This window comes from Loxodonta africana, chromosome X (assembly GCF_030014295.1).
Source record: "Loxodonta africana isolate mLoxAfr1 chromosome X, mLoxAfr1.hap2, whole genome shotgun sequence".
Lineage (NCBI taxonomy): Eukaryota > Metazoa > Chordata > Mammalia > Proboscidea > Elephantidae > Loxodonta > Loxodonta africana.
This window is the reverse complement of record NC_087369.1, coordinates 82,180,393-82,196,826: the sequence shown is the minus strand read 5'-3', so window position 1 is coordinate 82,196,826 and position 16,434 is coordinate 82,180,393. Positions and strand designations below refer to the sequence as shown.

Sequence of the window (16,434 nt, the reverse complement as noted above, 5' to 3'; positions counted from 1 at the left end):
ATTAAACTAAAAGGAATTAACCCTTGGATTCATTTATCACAGTTGAAGAAAGCTAAAACGCCAATTTGGACTTGCCAGCCAACCGGAAATTTGAGACTCAGACTGAAGCAGCGCCCCAGTGACCAAAAGCAAGCAGCTTCAAAGCTAAGCCGCTGACTTCAACATCACTGAACGAGATCACACACAAGCTGCTGGAATCTATGAACTCTAGTTATTAACTGTTGGTATTTTAGTAATCTTAACTATTTTTTCTCACTTGTGGAATTATTTCTTAATAGCTTTAATAATCATTAAATACCTTTAATTTTAACCCAGAAGTTAAATCTTTTTATTCCTTATGCCAGTAATTGAAATTATAACACTTGTTTAATGTTTATAACTTTTAAAATATTTTTTTACCTAAATTCATTGCCTAGTGAATTACTAAAAAAAAGTGTTCCACACTCATTAATTTATCTTTGCTTTTACAATATTACTTTAGTTAACCTTTTCTCCATTATGGTTTATAATAAATTTCTTCTTTCTGTTAGTTATAACCACCACTGTTGCCTAGAAAGAAAATAATGCTTTTATCAAGTTAGATTAACTGGTCACCAGCACCAGCAATTTAACAGAATGTTGGGTATGTCACTCTGCCCTGCAATCCACACAGGATTATACTAACCCTCTCACCGTACCAGTCCTCGACTATAAGTTCACACCTAATTTTACTATTAATTTAAAAATAAAACATTTAAACATGCCATTCATATCAAACTATGACTACCCCCAGAATTGTCCACTTATCCATCAGCTCCCTGTTTCAGTCTTACTTGTGCATGGATAGAATGGTCTACTCTATTCACACTATGCAAAGTTTTTATTAATAATGCTCTATATTATTACTTAATAAAAGATAACCATTAGAATTAATCCAAAGCTCCCTATTTGTGCACAACTTGAAATCCCCTAAATTTTAAAGAATTATTCATTTGTGATAATTCACAAACTGCATGCTGGTTTTCAAAAGCTAATCAGTCCATTCCTTTTCCCAATATTCACACCAGAAAAGGCATGTTATGTGCCCCATCCAGATATGTAGAAGATCAGCTTGTACAAAAAATAAATCTGATGACTCACCCTATACTTAGGCTTTACCATGTTTAAGTAATTGAAATATAACAGGCCAAGGTACTTTAAGGACCCTGGGAGTTCCCATAAGTATGAATTCATACAATGACAGCTTACTATAGAACAGTGATTTGAAATTAATATCCATACAAAAGAGAGGACTCATTCTCTCAAGCAATCCCATAGCCAATTACGCAGGATGGGGATGGTCCTTCTTATGGCTACTATACCGTGGTTTGGAATTGGGCAATTAGAAATGTCCGTTCACAATCTATCTGCCACTATAGCTCAAGTTACTGATAGCATTGCTGTTGGAATAGCTGCACAAAAAAAAATCTTTAGAATCCTTGGCGAATGTTCTACTAGAATTAGAATTGTCTTAGACTTTGGTTAAGCTCAGCAGGGAGGGGTTTGTGCTGTCACCAATACTTTTTGCTGTTCATAGATAAATACCTCTGAAGAAGTAGAAGACATCTCTAAAATATGCCAAAAGGCCTCCTAGTAACATACCATTTCTCCCATGACTGTTCCTTCCTTTGTTAATATTTTTAGCTGGTTACCCCCAAAGCATCAGGTTTGAGATATGCTCCTTTCTGCCAACCTGTCTCCTTCTTTTAATCATTGTAATTATTATTATAGGACTTGTTATATGTATAATATACTGTGTTTCTCATTGCCACAGCCAACCCTCAAAGATATGGCCATGCAACGAATTATGTATTTAAAAGAAATGATTTTACTGAGGAAAATAAAGTTTAGATCCAAGACCAAACCCTTTTAAGTGCCAAGCTGTTCCTCTAATGTGGCTTTGTTTGTAACACCCCAACCGGAGACCAACACACACTAAAGATGAAGCCTGAAGCTATGAAGCTATGGCAAGGTGAAATCAAATGGTGCCCGGCTACTAGATAACCAAAACCAAACCCACTGTCATCGAGTTGATTCCAACTCATAGCGACCCTATAGGTCAGAGTAGAACTGTCCCATAGGGTTGTCCAAGGAGCGACTGGTGGATTCAAACTGCCGACCTTTTGGTTAGTGGCCTGACATCTTAACCACCGTGCCACCAGGGCTACTAGATAAAAAAGCATCCCAAAATCTTAAAAGCTGCCTAAAGAAAGCAGCCACCCAGAAACTGTAGCATCTGAGGGCCTAAAGGGTCATACAAAGCAGCCATCCCAGCGACTCCAGAGACTCCAAAACTCCAAGTCCTTGCAGAAGACAGGCACCTCCATTGCAGATATTATCTTGAGTGATGTGCGCCGCCTAGTGGCGGCTTGATCAAAAGGGGAGAAAATAAATAAGCAAACCTTAAAACAGGGGCTGCTTGGCATGATTGAAATGGGTAAACCCAGACCTAAGTTGAAATTCTATTTTAAATTAAGCTGCAACTAGGTTTGAGGCAGGTTTGCAACTGCCTCTGCTGTCCTATTTAGCCTCTTGTAAATTTTTCTGCTGTTTGTAATACAAAGGGTGCAGAGATCCAGCCCTTAGCTTATATAAATAATATTGCTGTCTTAATTGCTCAGGCAATTCATCCAGTGGAATGCCTAAGCCCTAACTCACTCCCCCCTAGCCAGGTAGGCTAGGAGGACTTCAAGTTGGAGCTGATTTCATCTCCTTCCTAACCAAATGGTCAACCTTTACATTGTAAGGACTCCGACTAAGGTTAAACTGGCATACACTCGGTGGCTAAACCCCCATGGCAGGAATCTTTATACAGACTGCTTTAAAAATATTGCTTTAGTCAATTTGTATTGGGAAGTAAGGTATTGATATTAGGCCATAAATTGATGTTAGGTAAGTTTACAGTTTAACAACCCCTTGAAAATATTTCCTTCCTTCCCCTGTGTGGTTTGGTTTCCCTGTACCCCGTTGATATGAAACTATTTTGTGTTTGTTTGCTCTGCCTGATAAATACCTCACTGCTCTCCCTGCAAGCCAGAACACACGCTGCCTCTTGAGTGCCCATTTGATTCTCCATTTCACAAAATGATCTTATTTGTCTTTTTCCTTCAACAAAATTCTTTGTTATAATTTCTAGCAGAGCATCAGTCTAGTGTTTTCACTAAGATGAGCAAAATGTGGTACATACATACAATGGAATACTACTCATCTGTAAAGAGAAATGAAGTCTCGATGCATGCCATAACATGGATGAACCTTGAAAACATTATGCTAAGTGAAATGTCAGTCTCCAAAGGACAAATACTGTATGATCTCACTTATATGAGATAAGAAAATATATAGAAACCAAAGATTATTATTGATTACCAGGGGTGGGAAATAGGGGGGAAAGGGAAGTTTTTGCTTAGGGGGCATTGAGTTTATGTTAATGGTGGTGGAATAATTTGGTAAAGGATATTGAGAATGGTTACACAAATGGAAGAAATGTAATCAGTGTCATTGAAGTATATATGTAGAAATTACTGAATTGGCATATATTTTGTTGTGTATATTTTCACCAAAATAAGAAAGAAAATATTAGCTTCTATGGGTCTGGTGCAAAAATTCACCTCTCTGAAGCCATTCGACTCTTCTTTCTAAAGAATCAAGCACCTCAAGTCACTCGATATGGTTTTTAAAACAGAAATTGACAAGAAGAAAATAAGTGGAGAAGAGGTATCTGTAGGAGCTACGATGCAACACAGTTTACTGTGTGCCTGGCACTGTGCTTAACATTTTACATGTATTCCTATTCAGGGTATTTCTGTATCCTGAAATATAATACAACTATTTTATTCATTTGTTCAGCAAATATTTATTGAGTGTCTACTCTGTGACAGGCACTGTACTAGGCATTGGTGGTGGTCAATAAGACAGATGCGCCTCCTGCACCCTGGAGCTAAGCTTAGCTTCTAAGGAGCACTTACTAGCGGCAGAAATTGCACTGAATATTTATGTCCCTTCATTTCATCCTTATAATCTACATTCTACAGTACCTACAAAGGTACGTATTATTAGTCCCATTTTATAATTGAGAAAACTGATGCTTGGGAAGATTGACTTGCCTAGTAAATGGTGATGCCAGAGTTTGAACCCACATCTGTCTGCCTCTTAACCATTGGCTATATTGTCCCCAAAGTGTCACATGGAAGTATGTAATTGTTGCAGACAAAGAAAAATATACCATCTCAAGCCTTCTTGGAAAATTTCACCTCAGAGGATTGCAGAGGACTCCTTAAAAAGAAGCCATTTAACTTTATTCAAATGAACCACATGATCTGTAGTACACACAATTCATAGTGTTTTTACGCTTATGAAAGTGCAAGTTAGATTTTTGCCCCCCAAAACAAAAAGAATCTCCTAATCCTGAGGGTTTAATTTGTAATTTTATGGATAGGGAAAAATAAATATTGCCAGAATTTACTTTTTAGGCTTTAAATTCCTAATTAAAGTTTGGAAACATGGACATTCTGTAAATCCTCCTTTTCCTTCATTTACAATACAGTAAGTCCTGATTTCCTGCTTTAGAAAGTGAATAATGTCATAGGTCAACGTCGGAATCTATTCCAAGGCAATGGATTTGGTTTTTGGTTCTTCTCATGGGATTACATCCTTTCCACCTTTTTCTTTTTAAGACTACTGTTGCTAAAGATTTCTAATGTTCTGCAGTTTTGCAAGTATAGGCATGGTGGCTCAGTGGTTAAGTGCTCAGCTGCTAACTGAAAGGTTGGCGGTTAGAACCCACCAGCCGCCCCCTGGGAGAAAGATGTGGCAGTCTGCTTCCGCAAGGATTTACAACCTTGGAAACTCTATGGGGCAGTTCCACTCTGTCCTATAGGGTTGCTGTGAGTTGGAATCAACCCAATGGCTATGCGTTTAGTTTTTTGGGGTTTTGAGGCATAACTTATATCACCTATTGACACTTGCAGAACTACATGTTTGCATGTATAGATTCTCCATCCATGCTATAAGCTGTTCGATCAATACAAACTGAATAAAGTGTGAACCAAGGGACATCATTAAAGGATATTTAGGGGAAGTGTTTTCTTTCACTATTGACTTTTTTTTTTTTAACACAGATAGATATAAAGTAATCTAGATTTAGATTTTTTTTTAAGCAATAACTCCCCATTCCCCCTCCCTCCAGCCGCTGGTAACCACTAATCTACTTTTCTACGTTTGCCCTTTCTCGATATTTCATATAAGTGGGATCATACCATATTTGTCCTTTTGTGTTTGGCCTATTTCACTTAGCATAATGTTTCCAAGGTTCGTCCATGTCGTAGCATGTATCAGGACTTCATTTCCCTTTATGATGAATAATATTCCATTGTATGTATACACTCCATTATTTTATCCATTCATCTGTTGATGGACATTTGGATCATTTCCACCTTTTGGCTATTGTGAATAATGAGGCTGCGAACATTGGTATACAAATATCTGTTTGAGTCCCTGCTTTCGATTCTTTTGAGTGTATACCTAGAAGTGGAATTGCTGGGTCAAGTGGTAATTCTGTGTTTAACTTTTGAGGAACTCAATGGCTGCACAATGTTACATTCCCACTAGTAATGTAACATCAGGGTTCCAATTTCTCCACATCCTCACCAACACTTTTTATTTTCCGTGTTTCAAATAATAGGCATCCTAGTTGGTGTGAAGTGAGATCACATTGTGGTATTGATATTCATTTCCCTAATGATTAATGATGAATATCTTTTCATGTGCTTATTGGCAATTTGTGTATCTTCTTTGAAGAAATGCCCATTCAAGAATTTTGCCCATTTTTTTAAATTGGATTGTTTGTCTTTTTGTTGTTCAGTAGTAGGAGTTCTCTTTGTATTCTGGATATTAAATCCTTATCAGATACTTGGTTTCCAAATATTTTCTCCCATTCTGTAGGTTGTCTTTTCACTTTCTTGATGGTGTTCTTTGAAGCACAGAAGTTTTTAATTTTAATGAAGTCCAATTTATCTACTTTTTTCTTGTGTTGCTTATGCTTCTAGTGTCATATTCAAGAATCCATTGCCAAAAACAAGTTCCTGAAGCTTTACCACCATGTTTTCTTCTAGGAGTTTTATGTTTTTAGTTCATATATTTAGGTCTTGGTCCATATTAGGTTAATTTTCATATATGGTGTGAGATATGGATCAAACTTCATTATCTGCATGTAGAGAATCAGTTGTCTCAGCACCATTTGTTGAAGAGACTCTTCTTTCCCCATTGAATGGTCTTGGCACCTTTGCTGAAGATCAGTTGGCTATAGATGAATAAGTTTATTTCTGGACTCTCAGTTTTATTCCATTGGTCTATATGTCTATCCTTATACCAGTACCATACTTTTTTTTATTATTATTACTATAGCTTTTCAGGAGCCCTGGTGGTAGAGTGGGTAAGAGCTTCGGCTGCTAACAAAAAAAAGATCGGCAGTTCAAATTCACCACCTGCTCCTTGGAAACCCTATGGGGCAGTCCTACTCTGTACTATAGGGTTGCTATGAGTCAGAATCGACCGTATGGCAGTGGGTTATAGATAGGATCGTGTCATCTGTAAATACAGATAGTTTTACTTCTTCCTTTCCAATTTGGATAAGTTTTATTTCTTTTTATTTCCTAATTCCAGAACAATATTGAATAGCAATGGTGAAAGTGGTCATCCTCGTGTTGTTCCTGATCTTAGGAGGAAAGGGTTCTTTCCCCCATTGAATATGATGTTAGCTGTGGGGTTTTTATAAATGCCCTTTTTCATGCTGAAGAATTTCCCTTCTGTTCCTAGTTTGCTGAATGTTTATATCATAAAAAGATGATGGATTTTGTCAAATACCTTTTCTTTATTGATTGAGATGATCATGTGGTTCTTTTCCTCCATCCTGCTAATGTGATGTATTACATTGATTGATTTTCTTGTGTTGGGCCGCCCTTGCAATGCTGAGTTAAATCCTACATGGTCATAGTGTATACTCCTTTTTCATATGCTATTGGATTCAGTTTGATTTGAGATCTCTTTGCTCGTGTAGACATTACAGCTATGAATTTACTCTGAGTGCTGCCTTCATTGCATCCCATAAGTTTTGATATGTTGTTGAGAATTTTTGCATCTATATTCATAAGGGACGTTAGTCTGTAGTTTTTCTTTTCTTGTGGGGCCATTGTCTAGCTTTGGTATCCGTATATACTAGCCTTATAGTATGAGTTAGGAAATGTTCTGTCCTGTTCTTTTTTTTTTTTCAGAAGAATTTGAGCAGAATTGATGTTAATTCTTCATTAAATGTTTGGTACAATTCCCAGATGAAGTTATCTGGTCCTGGACTTTTCTTTGTTGGGAGAATTTTGATTACTGATTCAATTTCTTCACTCGTTATAGGCCTGTTGAGATTTTCCATTTTTTCATGAGTCAATTTGTGTCATTTATGTGTTTCCAGGAATTTGTTTATTTCACCTAGGCTATCTAATTTGTTTACATGCAAGTATTCTCTTATACTCCTTTTGATTTCTGTGAGGTCAGTAGTAACGTTTCCACTTTCATTTCTAATATTATTTTCACCTTCTCTCCTTTTTCTTTGTCATTCTAGCTAAAGGCTTGTCGATTTGGTTTATCTTTTCAATGAACCAACTTTTGGTTTCATTGATTCTTTCTGTTTTTCTATACTTTATTTATCTCTGCTCTAATCTTTATTATTTCCTTCCTTCTGGTAGCTTTGGGCTTAGTTTGTTTTTCTTTTTCTAGTTTCTCAAGGTGTGAAATTAGGTGATTGATTTGAGATCTCTTTGTTCATGTAGGCATTTACAGCTATGAATTTCCTCTGAGTGCTGCCTTCACTGCATCTCATAGGTTTTGATATGTTGTGCTTTCATTTTCATTCATTTTGTAGTATTTTCTAATTCTCATTGTGATTTCTTCTTTGACTCATTTGTTGTTTAATAGTGTGTTGTTTAATTTCCACATTTTTTGAATTTTCCATTTTTCCTTCTGTTATTGATTTCTAGTTTTATTCCATTGTTGTCAAAGAAGATACTTTGCATGACCTGACCTTTTAAAATTCATTGAGACTTGTTTTGTGACCTAACGTATGTTCTATCCTAGAGAATGACCCATGTGAACTGGATAAGAATGTGTATTCTGCTGTTATTGGGTAGAGTGTTCTAAAAATGTCTGTTAGGTCTACTTGGTTTATAGTGTTGCTGAAGTCCTCAATTTCCTTATTAATCTTCTTTGCAGATGTTCTGTCCATTATTTAAAGTGGTGTATTGAAGTCTCCAACTATTATTGTAGAACTGTCTCTTCAATTCTGTCAATGTTTGCTTCATATATTTTGGGGCTTTTTTGTTAGATGCATATATATTTGTAATTATCTCTTCTTGATAAATTGATCCTTTTATCATTATGTAATGTCCGTTATCTTTTAACAATTTTTAACTTAAAGTCTCTTTCGTTTGATATTAATATAGCTGCCCCAGTCTCTTTTGATTACTATTTGCCTGGAATATCTTTTCCCATCCTTTTACTTTCAACCTATTTGGGTCTTTGTATCCAAAGTGGGTCTCTTGTAGACGGGTTATAGTTGGGTCATGTTATTTTATCTATTTTTCCAATCTCTGCCTTTTGATTGGAGAGTTTAATCCATTACATTTAAAGTAATTACTAAAAAGGAAGTACTTCTGCTGTTTTAATATTTGTTTTCTGTGTATCTTATTCATTTATTGTCCCTCATTTACTCTAATACTTCCTTTTATTGTATTTAGTTTTTGTTTTGTTTTGGGGGGTTGTTTTTGTTTTGTTTCGTTTTGTTTTCTTTGTAGTGAACCATTTTTTATTCCCTTTTAGCTTCCTTTTCTGTCAGGTTTTTTAGATATTTTCATTGTGATTACCATGGAGATGCAATTATCATTCTAAATTTTTAACATTGTAGTTTGAATTGGTACCAATTTAACTTCAATAGCATATAAAAATTCTCTTCCTATACAGCTCTGTACAACCCCACTCTCATTTTGTGTTGTTATCAATTACATCTTTGCACCTTGTTAACCCAATAACGTATACTTATAATTAGTTTTATGCATTTGTCTTTTATATAATGTAGACATAACAAGTAGAGTTACAAATCAAAATACAGCAAAACCGGCCCTTATATTTGCCCATGAAATTAAATTTACTGGAGATCTTTACTTCTTCATATAGCTTCAAATTACTATCTAGTGTCAACCTGAAGGGCTCCCTTTAGCATTTCTTGTAGGGCAGGTCTGGTGGTAATGAACTCCCGCAGCTTTTGTTGATGTGCGAATGACTTAATCTCACTTTTATTTTTTAAAGAGTTTCTCCAGGTACAGAATTCTTGGTTGAAAGTTTTTTTTCTTTTGGCATCTTAAATATGTGATCTCACTGCCTTCTGGCCTCCGGGATTTCTGAGGAGAAATTGGTCCTTAATCTTATTGAGGATCCCTTGTATCTGACAATTCATTTCTGTCTTGCTATCCTCAAGATTCTTTCTTTTCTTTGGTTTTTAATAGTTTGGTTATGTGTCTCGTGTTTATCTCTAGAATTATCCTACTTAGAGTTTGTTCCACTTCTTGGATGTGTAGATTCCTGTCTTTTGTCAGTTTTGGGAAGTTTTTGGCCATTATATCTTCTAATATTGTATACGTGTCTTTCTCTCACTCCTCTCCTTCTGTGAGTCCTATAATGAGTATGTTGGTCCACATGATGATGTCCCACAAGTCCCTTAGGCTCTGTTTACTTTTCTTCATTCTTTTTTCTTTTTTTTCTCCTCAAACTCAAAAATAGCAATTGTCCTATCTTCAATTTTACTGATTCTTTCTTCTGATGGTTCAAATCTGCTGTTGAACTCTTTCTGTGAATTTTTTTCTTTCAGTTATTGCACTTTTCAACCCTATAATTTCTAGCTGGTTTCTTTTAATAATTTCTACCTGTTTATTGATATCTCATGTTGTTCATACATTGTTTTCTTGATTTCCTTTAGTTTTTTGTCTGTGTCTTCCTTTAGATCTTTGAGCGTATTTAAAACAGTTATTTGGAAGTCTTTATCTACTAAGTCTAATGTCTGGCCTTCCTCAGGGACGGCTTCTGTCTCTGGGCCATCCTTTCCTGTTACTCTCTTTTTCTTGTGTTTTTTTTTTTTTTTTTTGCTGAAAATAGGATATTTGAATAATATAATGTAGTAACTCTAGAAATCTCCTTTCTTAGAGTTTGCTGGGTCCCCCCCCCTTTCCTTTTATTGTTGAAGACTGTAGTAGTCCATTAGCTTAGTGATTTTTCCAAGCTATTTTTGCAAAGGCTGAATTCCTTGATGGGTGTGTGTTTACCGAAGTCTTTATTCTTTTAGCCGTATTTAGCTAGTGTTTTGACAGAGACTTCCTTGAATGCCAGTATTTTAAAAAAGAAAGAAAAACAAACAAAATAAAAGCAATAGAAAAAAAAACACCTTTGCCATCTTTGTAGTTTGGCTCTGTGCTGGGACACTGCTTCAACACTTAGTCAGGCTCACACTGAACCTAGAGATCAGCCTAAGGTGAAAGCTGAGGATTTCCTTGCATCATTTTTTGAGCATTTGTCTCTCCCTAGGCATGTATGTGGCTCTCTAAATTATACACAGGCACCTTCAAATGCCCCAATATCCCAAAGAAACTTTCTCCTTGGTTTTTTTGACCTTGACCCCATGCTTACCATAGTATGTCTCAATTGCCCTGTTTTGACTCATGTGTCCACAGGACCCTCAGTGTGTCTTACACTGCCTTTGTCTATGCCTGCCACTCTCCCACCCTGAGCAGGCTCCAAAATGGACAAAACAGAGACTAGCACTTTGCTTCAGTACTTTAGGTAACCACTTGACTGATTCAGACAAACCAATACAATAATTTGTGCTCTACTCACTCCAGAACCAGAGACCAGCATTCCAGGCTAGGAATGTGGATGGCTGCTTCAAGCTGGCTGCAGAGCCAGGGCAGGAGTGGGGCAAGAGCCAGTAATAAAAAAAAAAATCACATAACTTTCGTACTGTTTTCACAAGCTTTTGCTTGCTTGCTGTGTACCGTTGACTGTTCACCAGAGTTCCACCAAGGTTAGTTCTGACAGTTTCTGCTTGTTTTTTGATGTTTCTGTGGGGGGATGGGAGTGTGGAACTTCTTACTCTGCCATCTTGGTCTCAGCTGTTAAACTGTTGACTTTTAATGTTAATATTTAAAGAAAAGAAATTTTAACGATGATAGGGTTTTTCTCATTATAATGATAAGTCATCTAGAATTTATCTTCCCATTAGGACTCTGGACTCCTTGTCATTCAATTTTAGAAGCAGATAGATCTTCAGTGAAAGAGAACATGACAATTATAGTTTACTCCTTTGAGCTTGGTGACGTGGCAAAAGCTACACATACACAAGTATTTTAAGAAATACATTTTTTTTTAATTCTCTTTCATTTGGTGAGAAGGAATGAACTCTCTAAAAATTTGCATTTGAGAACAAATTATATAGCCTTACCTTCATTTTCATCCCCTTTTTCATCTGAGAATTGATGAAAATTCTTTACAAAATTATTCTACCTCTCTTCAGCTGGGCTACAGCTACACTATCTTGATCATCACTAGCTCATTTTGGCCCAATGGTAAGGGCAGCAATAAGCTGCTAAATCATTTTGAAATCCTTACACTTTGAACTCAGCCCTCTATAAATCAAGTATTTGTAGTAAATGCTTTTGCTTTATTTGATAAAGTTCTATTCTGTCTCTAGATGATATGACATATGTAAAATTGCCTATTGATTCTGGAAGATAGATGACTCAGACACTAATGAAATTTCACTGTTAATGTTACCCACAGGTGGAAATGAGGCTAAATTGGGCCATTTATTGTTTATAGTTTGATGTGTCTTTTAAAATATTAAATTCAAAAGGCATTAAGTACCTAAGTGTGCAGTTAGTTTGGAGGGGGGAAATACTGCGTTTACTTATCTGAGTTGTCTGAACCTTCAGTCAATGAGCTCTCCCTGCATCTTCCCAGTACTTGTTTAGGGTTGCATTGGAGACCTGTATTTTCCCTCACCTAATTCTTTAAAAAAAAATTTTTTTTTCTTTTAATACTTAGAGTTTTAAATCCAGGTGGTTAGAGTAACATTTCTTATATTCTTCTCATTTCCCTGTCAATCGATGTCTTCCATAACCAATTCCTGAACTCCTGCACCAAGTAGCCTTGGCACCATGACAGCCTCCCACCCTAAGCAGACAGTCTTCATAGGTGATATTTTTTTATTGTTGTAAAAATATTTATAACACAACATTTGCCAATTCAACTTTTTTGTGTACAATTGAGCGATACCAACTACATTAATCACAATGTGCAACCATCACCCATAATCATTGCCAAATTTCCCATCACCACAGACAAGAACTCACTGCTTCCTAAACAATGTCTCTCTTTCCCCCTCCTTCCTGCCTCCGGTAACCACTAATAAATTTTCATCTCTATACATTTGCCTATTCTTGATATTTCCTATAAGTGAGATCATACAATAATTTTCCTTTTGCAATTGACTTATTTCACTGAGAACAAGGTTTCCAGTTTAATCTATGTTGTACCATGGATCAGAACTTCATTTCTCTTCATAGCTAAGTAGTATTTTTTCATTTAAGTCAAAGAGGACAATCTTTTGGAATTCTGTGTTTGTTCTGTCACTCCTATGTGCATCTTTCCTGCTCTCTCATTAGTGCTCAATGATCTCTGCTCCTTTGAGAAAGTGACCTGATTCTTAGGCTTGGCTCCAACAGGCAGCAGTCTAATGAGTTCTGGTGCTAGAACATGTTCTGAAACTATCCAGAAATCAGGAAGACCTTGCTTGTAGATGGAAATTTTGAGAATTACTCCTTTAATGTAGGTCTGTTCTGAAAAGAATCCCAAACTTGACCGCATCTATGCTTGATAGGACATTCTAACATCAAAATTCATGTTACTGCTCTCTACCTTATACCCGCTACCTCCACCCTAAATCCTTCCCCCTTCCCATATTCTTTAGTTACTGTTTTGTCCCTTCAGCCTAGCCTAGAAAAAACTACTGTTTAGACTCTGCTTTAACATCTTATAGCTTTGAATGACTGCACCTGACATTGCCATATACCTAGCAGCTGCCAGGACTGATGAGCTGCCTTGTTGTGTTCTGCTGACATGTACCGTACAGAGACAAAATTAAATCCTGTGTCCACTACCTGATAAGAAAGCCTGATGCTAAGTTTGGCTGAGCTTTGTTCTCTCTGAACGGTTACCTACTGTGATATCAGGAAGGAGCCATGCCCACTGGTACTTAAAGAAAAACTAAAGAAAAGAACTCCTAAAAAGAAGGCATATCAGATAGCCAGCTAACAAGTTAACAAGTGAAAGGGTGTGTGTGTGTGTGTGAGTGACAGGGGACTAAAGGCAATGTATGTTCTTAGAGACAATGCAAGCACAGTTGAGTAGTGAGCTGGAGGTGATAGGGTTTGTATGTGCCAGCTCCATGCAAGAGAATCTTGAGGAGGAAGGTAAGGAGCAAGGGTGGGGCCATCTCAAATATATTGGAGGTGAAATAGAAAAACATCTATCCTATTTAAAAATAGGTAAGCCTCACTAACTCAGCCTAATTGGAGGAAAGCCACTCTGAATTAGGGAGTATTTTTAAATGCATTTTTATTACTTTCAAGCACTGGACATGCAGTAATTCAAACTAGACTAACAGCATAGTACAACAGCTCAGGGAAGGGGCTTTAGGAATCATTTGTAATTAGCATATCAATTACTGGTATGTAAGTGGATGTGCACAAAGTGTATAAAAAGTTTATTCTCTTAAGTAGGACAAACATTCCCTAGTGCAACCCTGTTTACAGTATTAATTTGCTTAGCCAGCTCTTTCTGTGCCAAGATAGATGTATGTAAGAAATGCTTATTTCCTCAGGGAAGAATGAATCGCTTCCCTGTGTTTAGTCCAGTAACTAAGAAGTGGAGCCCCACTTGATTGGTTTGGGATTTCCAGGATATGGAGTTTTGAATTTGCATACAGACTAGAGAGATTTCATATGGAGAAGATCTGGCAGCCATTGCCAGAGACCCAGTTTCCTCATCTGGATTTCATTGAAGTGATCTGGATTTCATCAAGCAACGGGACACTGATCCTAAATGATCCACCAGACACTCTAACATAGGCATGTTTAAAATACATCCTGACCCAGAAAAATAACTGTTAAATATGATGAGTTGGAATTACTCTATATGCAGTACTTAAAAGCAGTAAAAATATGTTTCTTTTTTAAGCCCCACAAAAACTATGCAATATCAAGTTAATGATGAAAATCCATCACCGAACTCTTTCTTGCATACCTCATTGTGTGACGGCATTGTGGAGATTTCCAGTGATTTGGGAAAGGATATTATATTTTGATGAGCTGCACCAGGTGCTAACTATATGGCAGGATTTCGGCTTTGAATCTTAGGGAGGCCCTCCTGGGTAAAGGAGGATGAAGGAAGGGCTAGGGGCATGTTTATTGTTAACAAATCATTATTGCCCACCTAAGTTTGAAAAGCAGAGCAATTGAATTGAAAATGAAGAGGTATCATTTATATAGGGAGTGTAGAAAATATGGCTAGGAAATGAGAACCAGAGATATAGGCCTATATTTCTACTCATATGTATTAAACGGTGCTCTAGGTAAATTGTGAATTCTTCAAGCCTTAGAGAGTAAAAAATAAGTGCCCAGAGCATAAGTACAAGCAGTAAATATACATACAAATGTTGTAACTACAGTTTGGAATGACTCCAGCTCTTTCCCTTCCCCCAAGGGCATCACTAGCCAGGATCTGCAAAGACCAAATAGCTGTTTGGATTCCAATCTGATTTTTTGCCTAAGAAATCAGAGAAGTCAGTTTCGATTTTAATAATATATCCTCCCAACCTCTGTCTAACAGAAAGGCACTTGTGTTTCTGTCCCTTCTTAAAAGTGAGTTTTGTGTTTGGTGAAAGGTAATAGATTGGCAGCACTGGAAAATGAATTACTGTATTCCCAGAACAGGTATAACAAAGCAGTGACACTATGAAATTTCTGTCTGCCCTTAGGGACCATTAGAGTACTATTCCAGGAAGTCACTGCTATGTCACGCTGTGCTGAACTCAACAGTATCCTAGTGGGCTGAAAGAATTAACATAGCACCCAAAGGGCCTGACTTAAGGCCATTCATTTATTCATTCAACATTACTGAGTGTACCATGTGCCTGGTGCTCGGAGAAGACTTTCACAAATGTTATATCATTAAATCTTCACGATAACCCTGTGAGAAAGAGAATATTCTTGTTTTACAGAGAAGGAAACTGAGGCTCAGAGAAGTGAAGTGATTTGTCCAAGTTGCCATGCAAATGCTGGATCTAAGTTTGTCTGAATCCAGGTCCAGTGTTCTCCCTGAGCTCAGTACTATGGAGGTTGCAAAAGGGGATGAATGAGACATATGCGCAAACAATATGCCACAAAGCAGAATGTTATCTGTGCTATATGAGTGGTCCCGGTGGTTCCATAGCAGTGAAATGACCTACCGCAGATCAAATAAAGGGTCATTAATACAGCTAGTCTTAGGATTAATATTCTTTACATCTTCTTCCATTTTTTAATTTAGCTCTCCAAGCCAGACTGCCTCTCTGCCCACCCTACCCCCTGCCCAGATAATCTGCTTGTGGATCCTCTGGCCTTTCAGAATGAGGAGAGTCAGAGAGCATTCGGGTTTAGTGGTGACAGCATTGGATTTGAATTGAAATTAGTGTTCTAATTCTAGCTCTGACGATTCACTCCAGGCCACTGGTAAGGTCCTTTAATTCTGGATGACTCACTTTGCCCTGTGTGAATGAGAATGGTTTATTTCAAAGAGGTATAGGGAGAGACAAGTAATAATAGGCTAAAAATAGTGTGCAGACCTTTTTCTTGCCAAGGTGACATATAATTGATGAGTAGAATTACTTACTACAAGGCATGTTAGAAAGAGATGCCAATTAGAGTCTATGTTTCTATATAATGGACTTATCCATGAGAGAAAAAAATGCCCCCTTTAATTTTTTTTTTTTTTTACAGTGTTAAGAAACTACATCTTGAAAAGTAAGACTGCAAAAGGGACGTAGTTTTATTTTGTTGGGGGTTTGGGAACTTATAGTTTGTTTTTATTTTATGGGATTGTGTTTTCTGTTTTTCTTTTTGTTTTGTTTTGTATTATAGATGTTCATGAAACCAGTACAGTTTGTCTGATACTAAAAAGAGAAACTTATAGGAAATTAACTGTCTTCCAGATATGTCCAAGAGGCATTCGTGGCCCCAAACAAAACGAAGCATTGTCCTCATAGCAGAAGGAAGCCTTCCTCTCTCAATT

General features: G+C 36.9%; 1 protein-coding gene across 11 annotated transcripts in view; it reads left to right on the top strand.

Moving 5' to 3' along the window:
* The window catches only part of HDAC8 (histone deacetylase 8), a 307,901-nt gene that overhangs the window by 127,818 nt on the left and 163,649 nt on the right, over positions 1 to 16,434 (top strand). For 2 of the 11 annotated variants that reach the window (XR_010319803.1, XR_010319805.1), the window contains one exon: positions 43 to 1,990. The exons of 8 other annotated variants lie outside the window; for them this stretch is intronic. The gene's annotated coding sequence lies outside the window, so the exon portion shown is untranslated. The remainder of the gene's footprint in view (positions 1 to 42; positions 1,991 to 16,434) is intronic. One more of the 11 variants, XR_010319804.1, reaches the window with a different exon arrangement.